Source organism: Pseudophryne corroboree, chromosome 10 (genome assembly GCF_028390025.1).
Source record: "Pseudophryne corroboree isolate aPseCor3 chromosome 10, aPseCor3.hap2, whole genome shotgun sequence".
Lineage (NCBI taxonomy): Eukaryota > Metazoa > Chordata > Amphibia > Anura > Myobatrachidae > Pseudophryne > Pseudophryne corroboree.
In genome coordinates this window covers 122,348,292-122,366,653 of record NC_086453.1, presented here as the reverse complement: position 1 = coordinate 122,366,653, position 18,362 = coordinate 122,348,292, and the positions used below count along the sequence as shown (strand labels likewise).

The 18,362-nt window shown below is 46.0% G+C and overlaps 1 long non-coding RNA gene across 1 annotated transcript in view; it reads right to left on the bottom strand.

Moving 5' to 3' along the window:
• Positions 1–3,972: 3,972 nt before the first annotated feature.
• Positions 3,973–18,362, bottom strand: part of LOC134965083 (uncharacterized) — a 62,653-nt gene continuing 48,263 nt past the window's right edge. The window contains exon 3 of the long non-coding RNA XR_010188304.1: positions 3,973–4,603. This is a non-coding gene — a long non-coding RNA (uncharacterized LOC134965083). The remainder of the gene's footprint in view (positions 4,604–18,362) is intronic.

Sequence of the window (18,362 nt, the reverse complement as noted above, 5' to 3'; positions counted from 1 at the left end):
TGGTTCCTCATTCAGAATCATTAGCTTATTCATTGCTGTTCTTGTGCATATTTGTTTATTAAATTCAGAGGTGATCAGATATATATGAAATCGGGATGTTTTTTTTCAAATGAATGAACTAATACAATCAAGCTATTAAGTATTAATCATCCCAAATATTCTATTTGAGCTGCACCTCTTTCTATCACTCTCTCATCTGGCTGACATCAGTGCTGGCAAGGGCCTTGCCCTCTTCAGCGTACACTTTGCTGTCACAACAGAAAGCAGAAGTGTTTCTTTCTTTCTTCTGTCTTATATTTAAAGTGGAGTATTATTTTGATACCCTATTCATTCCACCTCAAGACTGGTTATGGCTCTCTTTTCCAACACTCTCTCATCTGGAAAAGCCTGGGGCAAATTTATCCAGTGACGCATAGCAAGCAGAGTACAGACAGCAGAAGCGGGTTCTTTCTTCCTTCATACTGTATATCATCTTTACTGTTCAAGGTCGTACTATCCTGAAAGTAGCCCGATCTTCAATCTCGGAAGCTGATAGGATAGACCTGGCTAGTACTTTGAAGGGGGACCACTTAGGAATACCAGGCACTGTGGATATCATCAAGATGATCACCTATATTTTCATTTGAAAAACACTGGTGGAGTAGTTTTATGCTGCTCACTCTCACTATTTTAATCTATATTTCACCCTCTCATCTCTTATTTAGAAATTAAGATAGAGATTTCAATTATTTTGGACCGCATAGGTCGATATTTTAAAGGAACAGAATAAATGTTATGTTTTAGATTATTCATTATCACATCATCTCATTGTATATTATTTTGATTGATTGTTATTATTATTTTCAAATAAGAGTGCTCCCAAAAAGGATTTATTTTGTCTTTTCTTTCCCTATATATGTGGGGTCTTTATTTATTACCAGTTATTTATATAGTGCACACATATTCTGCAGCGTTTTACAGAGAATAATTGACCATTCGCATCAGTCCCATGTAGGTGTAACATTGATTATGACAGCGGGAGAAGATTGCAGTTGTATCCATTGTATCTCTCACTTCTGAATGTATTTTGTTTCTACTGTATATATTTTAATTGAAGCAATGTACTGTATGTATCAATGGACGATGTACATGGTACAACATAATATGTGGGTATTCACAATCAAAAAGGCCCAACATGAAGGAATAAAAAAGATTACCACTTAACCGGCATGGTCAGATTTCATTCAACTGCGTCGTCCCAACCTGTCCCCCCATTTTTGACGAGGAGATCCATTCTGCAGATGTGCATAATATAATGTTTAAATATTGTAAAAAATACTTTTTCAACTTTATTAAATAAAATACATTTTAAAAAACAATGTTGTTAACGCTTTTGAAGGGAAAAATCATCAGTTAAGTGGTTAAGCTTGGGTACAGCATTGACAAAGCGTTATATTGTCATCAAAGGTAAAAAAAAAAAATGATGTTGGTAGTCCCACAAAGATGACAAGACAAGCAAGTATAAAAGTCACAATTAAAAAATCACACTTGAACTCAGTGGCGGAACTAGTGAGCGGTGGGCCCATGTGCGACAAAATGCTTTGTGCCCCTCATCCCATCCAAGTCCACCCCCTCACCCCTGGAGAGGATCTGGTGAGGGGGACCTGCTCAGGGCCAGAGAAATGGATACCTAGCAACAGTGCCGTAATTAGACATTTTAGCGCTGTGTGCAAGAAACGGCATCGGAGCCCCACCCCACTCCATGCAAAATAGGGGCGATGCGCGCCGTAGGCGCGCGCAACAATTAATAATAGGGGTGTGGCTTTGTGGGGAAGGGGTGTGGCCACAAAATAATACCAATTCATATAACGGTGCACAGTAGTCTCCATTATTCAAATTACGCCGCACGGTAGCACCACTACACCAGGTAGAGCCCCTTTTACACCTTACGGTGGACAGATTCCCCTTTTTACACATTACGGCAAACAGCGTCCCCCTTTTTACACATTACGGCAGACAGCGTCCCCTTTTTTACACATTACGGCAGACAGCGTCCCCTTTTTTTACACATTACGGCAGACAGCGTCCCCTTTTTTACACATTACGGCAGACAGTCCCCCTATTTATACATTAAGGCAGACTAGATAGATAGATAGATAGATAAGATAGAATAGACATACTAACTGTTTCCGTTGGCTCAGCTCCTGGCAGATCCCGGGCAGCCAGGGAGTAGAAGGAGGAGGAGGAAGGAGGTGGAGGAGGGAGCCGCAGCAGCGCAGTGTAATTGGTGGAGGCGCTGCTGCTGCTGCTGCTGGCCCTCTCCTTCACCATAGGCTGCCCTCCGCCGCTGTGAATGCTGGGAAGCGCATCCCAGCATTCACAGCGGCGGAGGGCAGCCTATGGTGAAGGAGAGGGCCAGCAGCAGCAGCGCCTCCACCAATTACACAGCGCTGCTGCGGCTCCCTCCTCCACCTCCCTCCTCCTTCACCCCCTCCCCATAATCGGTGCGCTCCTCGGCAGCGGCAGCACACAGTGGCAGCCAGGCGGCATGTAATGAGTCAGTTTGACTCATTACATGCCGCTCTGGCTTTGGGCCCCTGGACAGTGGCGGGCCCCAGTGCAAGGCACTGCCTGCACTGGCGGTAGTTCCGCCTCTGCTTGAACTTAATATAATAGGGTTTGCTTGCTTCTCCTCCCCCCATGTCCACACTGAAATTGGGAGATCGCCCTCAACCATCTGTGTATTTTAATGTTTTTACTGCAATTGTCAAAGTGTGTCTAGAAGAGAAACCGAATGATTGTTATAAGAAATAATGTGGTTTAAACATGCAGCATGGAGGCTGACATGGATGCGGATCACCGGCTTAGTAGCTTCTGGCAGTCCAGGGCGTGTTATTGGTGGAAGTTTATTTTATAGGCTTGAGCTGCAGGCCACAGTCTCTTTATTTACAGTCTTCCCACCATGCCTTCCATTTTAGTTTTTTCATTTGGAGCTTTCGGTGTTGAATATTGTTGCGGTGGGAAAGAATAGCGGGTCACTAGTCTGAGTGTAATTGTTTTGTGGAGGGTTGCTTAAGGTTTGATCAAGGGCGTAGCTACCATAGGTGCAAGCAATGCAGCTGCTATGGGGCCCAGAGCTAAGAGGGGCCCACCTTCCCTGTCAAAGTTAAATGTGTTCTATACATTTTTCGCCATTGGGTGGTACGTAGGGGTCCTTTTAAATGTTTTCCTTGGAGCCTGCAATATATCTAGGTATGCCCCTGGACCTGCTCATTGTAGAGTGTTAAAAAATGAACTGGAGGGCATTTTAATGGACTAGAATATGAACCGGGGCACTGTAATGAGGCACAATATGAACGGTGAGCACTATATATCATAATATGAATTGGAGGTACTGTGCGGCATAATGTGTACTGGCAGCTCTGAAATGTGACATAGGGTGAACTTAAGCACTACTGCGATTCATAAAAGAAACAAGGGCACTACTCTGGGGCATAACATTAAATAAGGCTCTACTGTGGTTCAGAAAATGAACAAGGGCACTATTATAGGGCATAACATTAACAACTATTGCAGAGAAGTGTCTCTCTAGAAGAACTGGGAAGGGGCCCCCTTCAAAATTATGCTATGGGACCCACAAAGTTCTGGCTACGCCCTGGGTTTGATCCCTTAACTGCTATACCACCCTAACAGGGGGTAGTATAATCACTGAAACAAGTGGGTAGTCAAGTTGTATGGTTGAGAGGATACATGTTTTACTTATAGGGGATTTACAGTTGTGTTTGTGCACTTTGGGCAGTATCCGCCTGCAGTGTATGCTGGTAGTTGTGATTGGACATTGTAAATTGGCTGATTTTTGGCTGTCCTTTCTTTGACACCTTAATTAAATATTTATTTTCTCATTTAATAAATGTTTTTCTGCAAAAATCTACATCTCAGTGTCTTTATATATTGGTAGAGTTTAATTGTCAAGTTATTTGCACACAACACATCTCAGATGATAGAACGTTTAATAGACTTGTATGCAAAAATGCAGCATGAAGGTACAAAGGCATCTTTGTGACTTGAATTTGATCTGCCCCACCTAGAAAGTGATAGAAAAATCAAGTTCCTGTTGGTGGAAAAATGCAGGAAGCACCACCCCCTTCCTAAATGCACTACTTTTGATCATTACATTTCTACAAATCATCCACTTTTTATATGCAGGTGCAAATGTTTGCACACTCAGAAAAGCACACACCCAGTGTGCCCAACTCATATAGTGCACATTTTTAAACCACTATTGATACGGCTTGGCTGGTCTGTAAATGCATGTGCTTACCCATAGAAATAGCATTACTTGCACAAATATGGAATAACATCACATTACGTCATTACAACTGTGGTTTTACACTTTCATAAATGAACCATTTTGAGGGTCTATATTACATAACTAGTCTCTTGCCTCAGAAGAAATATTATACAGTTTGAAGAATAAGTCAGCATTCACTGCAAGCATGAAATAAAATGAATGTGAGGCAGGTAGAGGTCTCACTGTGATAGGCCATTTATGATGTCAGGATTCTTGACACGTTGTCAGAAAAGAAATGATTCCTAAACTTGCATGTGAACTTACCATACTGTACTGCAAAAAAAAAAGAAGAGAAAATCAGAATACCTCATCACATTTACTGATCAACTGGTTGCAGATTCATAATGTCATTGGGCAAGTACACCTTTTGTGTTCCCGGAATTTGTCTCCGGTCAACTGCACACCAGAAAAATACATACAATAACAACATCGTACATTGACGTTCACATTCACAATACATAGAATAAAACATAAAAATGTACACCAAAGACTTAAAACAGCACTTTCTTATGAAAAGACACTAATGCAGAACTAAGTAAATTCCTTTTTCCAAGTGTTCCGGAAGCGAACTGCTTGCAGTAAAAAAAACTATTCCAGTGTCTAGTGGTTATTCTGATGGAGGAATTTGGAACAGGGAACAGCCAGGATGCGACTGATCCCTTATAATATTAGTTGCCCATTTCTTCACCCTAGACAAATACTACTCTTGAACAGATGGAAGATCAGCCACAATAATCCTTTCTGCTGTTCTCACAACCCTTTGAAGCATAAGCCTATCATGTTTTGTAGCTGAACAAAACCAAACTATAACTGAGGAACACAATACAGACTCAATTAAAGCAGAGTAAAAAAGAGTAAGCAGCTCTTGAGGAAGATTGAACTTTTTCATCTGACGCAAAAAATACAATCCCTGCTGAGCCTTTTTAATAATGGTGTCAATATTGGGACCCCATTTAAGATCTTGTGCAATTGTGGACCCCAGAAACTTTAAAGAGTCGACCACAGACACAACATTGCCAACAATCAAAAGTGGGGGCACAGCAGGGCCGGCTCCAGTCCTAGTAGCGCCCGGAGCGAGAAAACTTTGAAGTGCCCCCCCACCACCACCATGCGCTCGCCGAAGGCGCCCGTGTTCCTGGTGAAGTGAGCGTGGCCTCACAACTTTATATAATCAAACTAGAAATAAATATATTTTCAGACCCCATCTACACACACACAATTAACAGCTTCACACATAACGCCCACAGTAGTGTTCCTTACACATGTCTCCAGTTTAGTGTCAGACACATAATAACCCCAGTAGTACAGTGCCAGATACATACGCCCCCCAGTAGTGCCAAATAAACATACACACCTAGTAGTGCCAAATACACATTATATGCCCCCCACAGAGTCAGATAGACATATGCCCCCAGTAGTGCAGTGCCAGATACACATTATATGCCCCACAGTGCCAGATACACATTATATGCCACCAGCAGTGCCAGATACACATGATATGCCCCCAGCAGTGCCAGATACACATGATATGCCCCAGTAGTGCCAGATACACATGATATGCCCCCACCGTGCCAGATACACATGATATGCCCCCACCGTGCCAGATACATATGATATGCCCCCACCGTGCCAGATACATATGATATGCCCCCACCGTGCCAGATACATATGATATGCCCCCACCGTGCCAGATACACATGATATGCCCCCACCGTGCCAGATACACATGATATGCCCCCACAGTGCCAGATACACATTATCCACTAGAACAGTGCACCATATAAAAAAAAACTACCCTTAAGGCAGGGCTTACTTCGAGTGGGTGCTCAGGAGGATCCATTTGCTTCTAGATGCACCGCACCCTCACAGCAGCCAGCAGAGGAAGAACTGGTCTGGTCTGATGAGTGTGCGCGGGAAGGAACAGCAGCAGCGGGGTCGCCTCCTAGCGATGGCTGTGTGACAACGACGAGGTGGAGTGCTGTGGGTGGGCCAAAGCAAAACTATGTGCGCACTGTGCGGCACCAGTTTCTAACGTCAGACGCCGGTGCCATACAGCACGCACATAGTTTAGCTTTGGCCCGCCCACAGCACTCCCCCCTCGTCGTCACACAGCCAATGTCAGATTAACGACCACATGGGCCTGGAGCTTAAGTTTATGATGGGCCTATTGTGTATTGCTGCAGAAGGTGTGACCAGCAACAGCAGGTTTGTGACTAGGGGTTGTGTCATGCAGGGCCCACCACACATACAAAATTAAACTTTTGACAGTACTCAGGGTGGATGTGGGAGGGAAGTGTGTAAAGACAGTTATGGATGTGGAGGGAGTTGGCGGTCAGTAGGAATATGCTGGGGAACACTTGTATAGCATAGTCCTGGGGATAATAGCTAGCTTTGATTATGGGCTTGTGGTGTTGCGGTGCCATGCCCTCTGTTAGTGCAGTAATAGAGTATGCTGGCCGGCTGGTGGTAACAGCTAGTGGGAGATGCGTGCCTCTGTCTCTAGCAGCTATTTATCCCAACTTCCCTTAGCAATTAACAGCAGGCAGATAGTTCAGTCATAATCTCCCAAGCTGCATTCCTGGAGCTAAGCTTGACTGCTGCCTGGGGTAGACTGGGATAGAAAACCAGCCTTGGGAAACCTTCCGTAAGCAGCCCCAATAGTGGGGGGAGAGTTTTCTGAGAGTGTCGGGATCCCAAGTCGGACGAGCAGCGACCCCACCCGGCAGCTGTGACTCCACTCCAACACTGTCAACAACACCCCTCTCAGAGCACATAGTGCAGCTGAACGTACAAGGACTGAGCGTTCACTAATGTGCAGATCATCCGCCAGAGCATAGACTCCAATGTGAGAAACCCTGAGTCAGTGCACGCAACCAACCACACAAAGCCTATCCCTCCCCATGCACACAAACACACACACAAAGCCTGTTCCCCCAGACCTTACACACACTAACAGCCTCTTCACCCCAGCCCCCCCCCCCCCATACACACAAAGCCTGCCCCCTCCAGGCACCATACACACACACCTAGCCTATCCCTTCAAACACACACAGAGACACAGTTCCCCCGCCCCCCAGCTCTCCCACCTTCTCCCCTGTTTCCCCCAGTGATTGAGTAAGCCAGACACAGGAGGAGTATGCAGGGATGCAAACAGACCGACCAGGCACAGTCGGGGTGTGTGGCCTAATTGCTGCCCCTGTGGCTGCGCCCCCTCTGAGGGGAAAAAACATACCATTCAGCAAACAAGCACCAGGAGCCGGCCCTGAAGAGGGGTCACGGGTCCGGACACGTCACCCAACGTCCTGGCAGGCAAGTCTGCCGCTAGCTGCTGCTGTCGGGCACGCTGGTGGGGAGGCGCTTGTGGCTTATCTGAAGGGACTGTGGAGTTGCAGTTTCAGAGGGTGGAGCATCAGGTGGGTACTGACTTGCTGTAAGAGGAAAAAAAAATCCTGTTTACAGCAGCAGGTGATCCTGTGTGCCTATTTTAATGGGGATGCCTGGAGCTGCAGCTTCACACGCCCCATTGTTAATCCAGCTCGGCACACAGCCACTGCTAGGAGGCGGGCTGTGGGACGGACGCTGCAGCTGTAGGGACCTGGCTCCAATATGGCGGTGAGAGCTAGTGGCGCCCATTAAGTGTGGCACCCTGTTTGGCCGCTCTATTGGAACATGCCTGAAGCCGGCCCTGGGGCACAGAAACTGGGCCCCTTCTAAAAGCCACAACCATCTCAACCGTTTTAAGAGGGTTTAGCGGCAAATTGTTCCTGCAGCACCACCGGGCCAACTGGTCAACCCCTCTTCTACATGCTGACTCATCCCCATTTTTAATTAGACCAATGACAGTGGTGTCATCAACAATTTTCAAGACTTTCATGGATTGCTCACCAGCCACACAATCACTGGTATACAAAGAGAAGAGCACAGGCAAGAGGACAACACCCTTGAGGGGCCCCAGTGCTGATACTACGAACACTCGAGGTAACCTTAACTACTTTCACATATTGTTTCCTGTCTGTCAAAAAATTCATGATCTATTCGCAGGTAGACAACGGAACCCCCAAATACAATAATTTGGAGAACAATATCTCTGGGATGATAATATTGATTAATCAGCTAAAGTCAACAAACAAGACCCTCGCATAAGTATCAGGCAGGTCAACATGCTGGAAGATGTATTGCAGCCCCATTTAGCAACATCCTCAATTGACCTATATGCCCAATATGCAAACTGCAAGCTGTCTAAGCTAAAACCTACCATCACTTTCAAGTGATTTAGCACTAGATGTTTGAATGCCTTGATAACCACAGATGTAAGGGCTATTGGTCTGTAGTCATTCATGCTCGAGATGGCAGATTTCTTAGATGCATTGACAATAGTGGAGCACTTAAAGCACAAAGAGACCACACACAGTTCCAAGGATCTATTAAAGATCTGCATAAGAACAGTGGCCAGTTGCTCAGCGCAGAACTTCAGGACAGATGGAGCTACGCAATCTGGGCCAGAAGCCTACCTGGGCTTTTGCTGTCTAAATAACTTTACCACCTCCACCTAGTCCACCTGAAGGATAACTCCCAGCCTCAGGTGGAACAGTTGTTGAGGGTTCAGTATAAACTTTGAATTCAGGTCTTTCAAACCTGCAATGAAAAACATTCAACTCGCCAACCAACTTTCCGACTCATAGCAGCATAAATAGGTGGTTTCTTATAATTCGTAATAGCCTGCATGCCTCTCCACACAGATACAGGGTCATTGGCCGAAAAGTTGTTGATCAATTTATCAGTAAAACATTTTTTGGCAGCCCTAATCTCCCTAGTTACAGTGTTCCTAGCTCACTTGTACAAAATCCTATTCCCAATGCTATAAGCCTTCTCCTTAGCTGGACGCAGCTGCCTAAACTTAGGACTAAACCAGGGTCCACTGTTACTAAAGACTTGAAAATATTTTTTTTAAGATTTACACATATAACCTCACAGAAGCTGATGTCAAAATATCTATACAATAATTTACATCATTAGCTACAGCCTCAAAAACACCCCAATCCATACATTCAAAACAAGCTTGATTTTTTACTTGGCTTAATCAGACCTTCAACTCACGGTCTTAACCAGAGGCTTTAACAGTCTTAACTTCGCTTATAAGTTGGGAAAAGTTGTATTAAGCAATTATCAGAGAGGCCCAACGAAGCCCAGGGAACGGGTATGGGTCGTTGGGTCGACTCAACTTAAGTCGACAGTCATTAGGTCAACCATGGAAAGTCGACATGCATTAGGCCGACAGGGACAATAGGTCAACATGGTCATTAGGTCGGCATGTATTAGATCGACAGGTCAAAAGGTCGACATGGGTTTTTGAACTTTGCTTCGTAAGTGACGGGGAACCCCAATTTGTACACCGTGTCCCCTCGCATGGGTTCGGGCAAAATGCCTTTCTGCACTCGGCACAGGTTCCCAATTGTAGTCCACGTGGATCGTCAAGTATGAAAGTCCAAAAAATAAAGAAAAATATGAAAAACTCATGTTGACCTAATGACCACGTCGACCTATTGACCATGTCGACCTAATGCATGTCAACCTAATGACTGTCAACCTAACGACCGTATCCCCAGGGAACAGACCGATAAGAATCTTTCAAGATGGTGTAACAGTGGTTTAAAATACAAACAGCCCTGGTTGGGCACTTAACATGTTGCTTATACTTGGGCAGCACCTGGCTCAAGTTTGTTCTGTTAAAGTCTCCCAACACAATGAGCAATGAATCCGGATGTTTCCGCTCCATTTCATATATGTGGGCAGCCAGATGTTGTAATGCTTTGTTAACACATGCGTGAGGCAGAGTATACACACCAACCAGGATATATGATGTAAACTCCCATGGGGAATAGAATGGTTTATAATTAATACTAAAAAAAGCTCCAAATGGGGACTGTATGATTTACTTAAAATCCTAATGTCCGAACACCAGTCTTCATTAATATTAAAAAAAAAATCCCCCCTAACATTGGCTTTCCCAGTGAGCTCTAATATGCGATCGGCGCTATATACACAAAAGCCCGGCAGGTCTCAGGGAGACACAAAACAGAAGTTATCACCTTCCCCGCCCATTCTCTTAAAGCCCCGCTTTTCCTCCAAGCTTCCCCTCCCTCCCCCCCCCCGGAACCACAGACGCTGGCCTCTCACCTCCCTCTACTTCCTTCCCACCTCTGGATATGGTAATCATGGTGGCATCGGCGGCAGAGTCCCGCACCACCGCGGACCTCTGCACCAGCCTCCACCTTCTCTGCGTCCCCTCCCGGTGACTCCCTGCAGCGTCCTCTACACCTAGCCGGGGAGGTCGCTGTTGCACTTCCGGGGTCACCAGGACACCAGGGGACTGCTCCGCCAAGCCTTCCATCCATCCATACGAAGAACAGAGAGCCACTGCACCGCCAGCTCCATCAATTCCGGCCATGGGGTTGAGTGCCCATATGCGCTGCAGCTCTGCACCAGAGTAGCTGATCAGCGCTGTCGCCGGGCACAACCACACAACACACACACACACACGCACACGCAGCACTACAGCACCAAGGCAGCCATTTTGTTATGGGGCCCACAAGGTTCTAGTAGGGCCCCTGTTGCAGATTGTCACTCATCTGATATCTGCACTGCATCCAATGACGCAGGTCCCAGTCTGCACAGGAGCAGTATGCATCATGCAAAGTAAAACAAACATCGGAGATATATGTACACCATCGATTTGCGTACATCACCAAATTGGACTGATAGTTCATTACATGTACAGTATATAACAAATGGTAGCAGCTGAATAGTGAGTAATTTTAAACCATATAACTAATAAACCATCTTTTATTCTACTAAATACATTTAGGATTGAAATCCCAGCTCATGTCTGTGCTACACAGTATCATAGTTGTCGAGGTTGAAAAAAGACAGTTGTCCATGGAGTTCAACCTATAGTGCTATATGCTGTATTATCTCCAATTTATGTATAACCTTCAATGCTATTTTCCGCTAAAAAAAATTCTAATCCTTTCTTAAATACCTTGATTGAATCCGACGTTACCACTTTCTCCAGCAGTGAATTCCATAAACTCACTGTCCGCACAGTGAAGAAACCTTTCCTTCGCTTGGTCTTTAAACTTCCTCCCTTCCAACCTAAGGGGATGACCATGTGTCCTGTGTACAGAGCTCTTAATAAGTAAATCACCTGAAAGTTCCTTATATTGCCCCTTGATATATTTGAAGATATTAATCATGTCCCGTCTTATGCGCCTTTTTTCCAGTGTAAACATAACCAGCCTAAGTAGTCTATCTTCATAATCCAATGACTCTAGGCCCTTAACTAATTTTGTAGCTCTTTTCTGAACCCTTTCTAGTTCAACTATGTTTTTTTTTTATAGTGCGGAGAACAAAATTGTACACAGTATTCTAGATGGGGCCGTACCAACGCTTTATACAGTGGCAGGATTACACTTTCAGCCCTGGTCTCTATTCCCCATTTTATGCATGCTAATACACTATTGGCCTTTGCTGCAGCATCTCGACATTGCAGACTACTGCTAAGTCTATTGTTAATGATCACCCCCAAATCTTTCTCCAATAATGAATTTCCAAGAATTACCCCATTCAATGTATAGATTGCCTATTAGTTTTTGATCCCGAAATGCATAACTTTACATTTCTCTATATTGAACCTCATATTCCACTTTGTTGCCCAACCCCCCAGTTTAGTTAAATTGTTCTGAAGAGAGTCAATATCCTGATCTGATCTAATTATCCTACACAGTTTAGTATCATTTGCAAAAAATGATACTTTACTCTCAATACCATTTCCTATATCATTTATAAATACACTGCCCAAAAAAATAAAGGGAACACTTAAACAACACAATGTAACTCCAAGTCAATCTCACTTCTGTGAAATCAAACTGTCCACTTAGGAAGTAACACTGGTTGACAATCAATTTCACATGCTGTTGTGCAAATGGAATAGCCAACAGGTGGAAATTATAGGCAATTAGCAAGACACCCGCAATAAAGGAGTTGTTCTGCAGGTGGTGACCACAGACCACTTCTCAGCTCCTATGCTTTCTGGCTGATGTTTTGGTCACTTTTGAAAGCTGGCGGTGCTTTCACTCTAGTTATAGCATGAGACGGAGTCTACAACCCACACAAGTGGCTCAGGTAGTGCAGCTCATCCAGGGTGGCACATCAATCCGAGCTGTGGCAAGAAGGTTTGCTGTGTCTGTCAGCGTAGTGTCCAAAGCATGGAGGTGCTACCAGGAGACAGGCCAGTACATCAGGAGACGTGGAGGAGGCCGTAGGAGGGCAACAACCCAGCGGCAGGACCGCTACCTCTGCCTTTGTGCAAGGAGGAACAGGAGGAGCACTGCCAGAGCCCTGCAAAATGACCTCTAGCAAGCCACAAATGTGCATGTGTCTACTCAAACGATCAGAAACAGACTCCATGTGGGTGGTATGAGGTCCCGACGTCCACAGGTGGGGGTTGTGCTTACAGCCCAACACCGTGCAGGACGTTTGGCATTTGCCAGAGAACACCAAGATTGGCAAATTCGCCACTGGTGCCCTGTGCTCTTCACAGATGAAAGCAGGTTCTCACTGAGCACATGTGACAGACGTGACAGAGTCTGGAGATGCCAAGGAGAACGTTCTGCTGCCTGCAACATCCTCCAGCATGACCGGTTTGGCAGTGGGTCAGTAATGGTGTGAGGAGGCATTTCTTTGGGGGGCCGCACAGCCCTCCATGTGCTTGCCAGAGGTAGCCTGAATGCCATTAGGTACCGAGATAAGATCCTCAGACCCCTTGTGAGACCATATGATGGTGCGGTTGGCCCTGGGTTCCTCCTAATGCAAGACAATGCTAGACCTCATGTGGCTGGAGTGTGTCAGCAGTTCCTGCAAGACGAAGGCATTGATGCTATGGACTGGCCCGCCCGTTCCCCAGACCTGAATCCAATTGAGCACATCTGGGACATCATGTCTCGCTCCATCCACCATCGCTGCATCACAGACTGTCCAGGAGTTGGCGGATGCTTTAGTCCAGGTCTGGGAGGAGATCCCTCAGGAGACCATCCGCCACCTCATCAGGAGCATGCCCAGGCATTGTAGGGAGGTCATACAGGCACGTGGAGGCCACACACACTACTGAGCCTCATTTTGACTTGTTTTAAGGACATTACATTAAAGTTGGATCAGCCTGTAGTGTGTTTTTCCACTTTAATTTTGAGTGTGACTCCAAATCCAGACCTCCATGGGTTAATAAATTTGATTTCCATTGATAATTTTTGTGTGATTTTGTTGTCAGCATATTCAACTATGCAAAGAACGAAGTATTTAATAAGAATATTTCATTCATTCAGATCTAGGATGTGTTGTTTAAGTGTTCCCTTTATTTTTTTGAGCAGTGTATATTAAACAGCAGTGGGCCTAGTACAGACCCTTGAGGTACACCACTTAATACTTTAGTCCAACTCGAAAATGTTCCATTGACTACCACTCGCTGTTCTCTATTTTCCAACCAATTTTTGACCAAAGTACAAATGTTGTCTCCAAGCCCCAGCTCTCTTAATTTAAGACACAACCTCGTGTGAGGTACTGTGTCGAAGGCTTTTGGAAAATCTAAAAAGACCACATTCACAGCATTTCCCTTTCTAAATTTGCACTTATTTCTTCATAGAAGTTAATTAAGTAAGTTTGACATGACCTATTTTTCACAAACCCATGCTGGTTCGCACTAATTACATAATGTACTTTGTATTTTTTCTAGAGATGAGCGCCTGAAATTTTTCGGGTTTTGTGTTTTGGTTTTGGGTTCGGTTCCGCGGCCGTGTTTTGGGTTCGACCGCGTTTTGGCAAAACCTCACCGAATTTTTTTTGTCGGATTCGGGTGTGTTTTGGATTCGGGTGTTTTTTAAAAAAAACACTAAAAAACAGCTTAAATCATAGAATTTGGGGGTCATTTTGATCCCATATTATTATTAACCTCAAAAACCATAATTTCCACTCATTTTCAGTCTATTCTGAATACCTCACAATATTATTTTTAGTCCTAAAATTTGCACCAAGGTCGCTGGATGACTAAGCTAAGCGACACTAGTGGCCGACACAAACACCTGGCCCATCTAGGAGTGGCACTGCAGTGTCACGCAGGATGTCCCTTCCAAAAAACCCTCCCCAATCAGCACATGACGCAAAGAAAAAAAGAGGCGCAATGAGGTAGCTGACTGTGTGAGTAAGATAAGCGACCCTAGTGGCCGACACAAACACCGGGCCCATTTAGGAGTGGCACTGCAGTGTCACGCAGGATGTCCCTTCCAAAAAACCCTCCCCAATCAGCACATGACGCAAAGAAAAAAAGAGGCGCAATGAGGTAGCTGACTGTGTGAGTAAGATTAGCGACCCTAGTGGCCGACACAAACACCGGGCCCATTTAGGAGTGGCACTGCAGTGTCACGCAGGATGTCCCTTCCAAAAAACCCTCCCCAATCAGCACATGACGCAAAGAAAAAAAGAGGCGCAATGAGGTAGCTGACTGTGTGAGTAAGATTAGCGACCCTAGTGGCCGACACAAACACCGGGCCCATTTAGGAGTGGTACTGCAGTGTCACGCAGGATGTCCCTTCCAAAAAACCCTCCCCAATCAGCACATGACGCAAAGAAAAAAAGAGGCGCAATGAGGTAGCTGACTGTGTGAGTAAGATTAGCGACCCTAGTGGCCGACACAAACACCGGGCCCATTTAGGAGTGGCACTGCAGTGTCACGCAGGATGTCCCTTCCAAAAAACCCTCCCCAAACAGCACATGACGCAAAGAAAAATAAAAGAAAAAAGAGGTGCAAGATGGAATTGTCCTTGGGCCCTCCCACCCACCCTTATGTTGTATAAACAAAACAGGACATGCACACTTTAACCAACCCATCAATTCAGTGACAGGGTCTGCCACACGACTGTGACTGATATGACGGGTTGGTTTGGACCCCCCCCAAAAAAGAAGCAATTAATCTCTCCTTGCACAAACTGGCTCTACAGAGGCAAGATGTCCACCTCATCATCACCGTCCGATATATCACCGTGTACATCCCCCTCCTCACAGATTATCAATTCGTCCCCACTGGAATCCACCATCTCAGCTCCCTGTGTACTTTGTGGAGGCAATTGCTGCTGGTCAATGTCTCCGCGGAGGAATTGATTATAATTCATTTTAATGAACATCATCTTCTCCACATTTTCTGGATGTAACCTCATACGCCGATTGCTGACAAGGTGAGCGGCGGCACTAAACACTCTTTCGGAGTACACACTTGTGGGAGGGCAACTTAGGTAGAATAAAGCCAGTTTGTGCAATGGCCTCCAAATTGCCTCTTTTTCCTGCCAGTATAAGTATGGACTGTGTGACGTGCCTACTTGGATGCGGTCACTCATACAATCCTCCACCATTCTTTCAATGGTGAGAGAATCATATGCAGTGACAGTAGACGACATGTCCGTAATCGTTGTCAGGTCCTTCAGTCCGGACCAGATGTCAGCATCAGCAGTCGCTCCAGACTGCCCTGCATCACCGCCAGCGGGTGGGCTCGGAATTCTGAGCCTTTTCCTCGCACCCCCAGTTGCGGGAGAATGTGAAGGAGGAGATGTTGACAGGTCGCGTTCCGCTTGACTTGACAATTTTCTCACCAGCAGGTCTTTCAACCCCAGCAGACTTGTGTCTGCCGGAAAGAGAGATCCAAGGTAGGCTTTAAATCTAGGATCGAGCACGGTGGCCAAAATGTAGTGCTCTGATTTCAACAGATTGACCACCCGTGAATCCTTGTTAAGCGAATTAAGGGCTCCATCCACAAGTCCCACATGCCTAGCGGAATCGCTCCGTGTTAGCTCCTCCTTCAATGTCTCCAGCTTCTTCTGCAAAAGCCTGATGAGGGGAATGACCTGACTCAGGCTGGCAGTGTCTGAACTGACTTCACGTGTGGCAAGTTCAAAGGGCATCAGAACCTTGCACAACGTTGAAATCATTCTCCACTGCGCTTGAGACAGGTGCATTCCACCTCCTATATCGTGCTCAATTGTATAGGCTTGAATGGCCTTTTGCTGCTCCTCCAACCTCTGAAGCATATAGAGGGTTGAATTCCACCTCGTTACCACTTCTTGCTTCAGATGATGGCAGGGCAGGTTCAGTAGTTTTTGGTGGTGCTCCAGTCTTCTGTACGTGGTGCCTGTACGCCGAAAGTGTCCCACAATTTTTCTGGCCACCGACAGCATCTCTTGCACGCCCCTGTCGTTTTTTAAATAATTCTGCACCACCAAATTCAAGGTATGTGCAAAACATGGGACGTGCTGGAATTTGCCCATATTTAATGCACACACAATATTGCTGGCGGCGTCCGATGCCACAAATCCACAGGAGAGTCCAATTGGGGTAAGCCATTCCGCGATGATCTTCCTCAGTTGCCGTAAGAGGTTTTCAGCTGTGTGCGTATTCTGGAAACCGGTGATACAAAGCGTAGCCTGCCTAGGAAAGAGTTGGCGTTTGCGAGATGCTGCTACTGGTGCCGCCGCTGCTGTTCTTGCGGCGGGAGTCCATACATCTACCCAGTGGGCTGTCACAGTCATATAGTCCTGACCCTGCCCTGCTCCACTTGTCCACATGTCCGTGGTTAAGTGGACATTGGGTACAACTGCATTTTTTAGGACACTGGTGAGTCTTTTTCTGACGTCCGTGTACATTCTCGGTATCGCCTGCCTAGAGAAGTGGAACCTAGATGGTATTTGGTAACGGGGGCACACTGCCTCAATAAATTGTCTAGTTCCCTGTGAACTAACGGCGGATACCGGACGCACGTCTAACACCAACATAGTTGTCAAGGCCTCAGTTATCCGCTTTGCAGCAGGATGACTGCTGTGATATTTCATCTTCCTCGCAAAGGACTGTTGAACAGTCAATTGCTTACTGGAAGTAGTACAAGTGGGCTTACGACTTCCCCTCTGGGATGACCATCGACTCCCAGCAGCAACAACAGCAGCGCCAGCAGCAGTAGGCGTTACACGCAAGGATGCATCGGAGGAATCCCAGGCAGGAGAGGACTCGTCAGAATTGCCAGTGACATTGCCTGCAGGACTATTGGCATTCCTGGGGAAGGAGGAAATTGACACTGAGGGAGTTGGTGGGGTGGTTTGCGTGAGCTTGGTTACAAGAGGAAGGGATTTACTGGTCAGTGGACTGCTTCCGCTGTCACCCAAAGTTTTTGAACTTGTCACTGACTTATTATGAATGCGCTGCAGGTGACGTATAAGGGAGGATGTTCCGAGGTGGTTAACGTCCTTACCCCTACTTATTACAGCTTGACAAAGGGAACACATGGCTTGACACCTGTTGTCCGCATTTCTGTTGAAATAGTTCCACACCGAAGAGCTGATTTTTTTGGTATTTTCACCAGGCATGTCAACGGCCATATTCCTCCCACGGACAACAGGTGTCTCCCCGGGTGCCTGACTTAAACAAACCACCTCACCATCAGAATCCTCCTGGTCAATTTCCTCCCCAGCGCCAGCAACACCCATATCCTCCTCATCCTGGTGTACTTCAACACTGACATCTTCAATCTGACTATCAGGAACTGGACTGCGGGTGCTCCTTCCAGCACTTGCAGGGGGCGTGCAAATGGTGGAAGGCGCATGCTCTTCACGTCCAGTGTTGGGAAGGTCAGGCATCGCAACCGACACAATTGGACTCTCCTTGTGGATTTGGGATTTTGAAGAACGCACAGTTCTTTGCGGTGCTACTGCTTTTGCCAGCTTGAGTCTTTTCATTTTTCTAGCGAGAGGCTGAGTGCCTCCATCCTCATGTGAAGCTGAACCACTAGCCATGAACATAGGCCAGGGCCTCAGCCGTTCCTTGCCACTCCGTGTGGTAAATGGCATATTGGCAAGTTTACGCTTCTCCTCCGACAATTTTATTTTAGGTTTTGGAGTCCTTTTTTTACTGATATTTGGTGTTTTGGATTTGACATGCTCTGTACTAT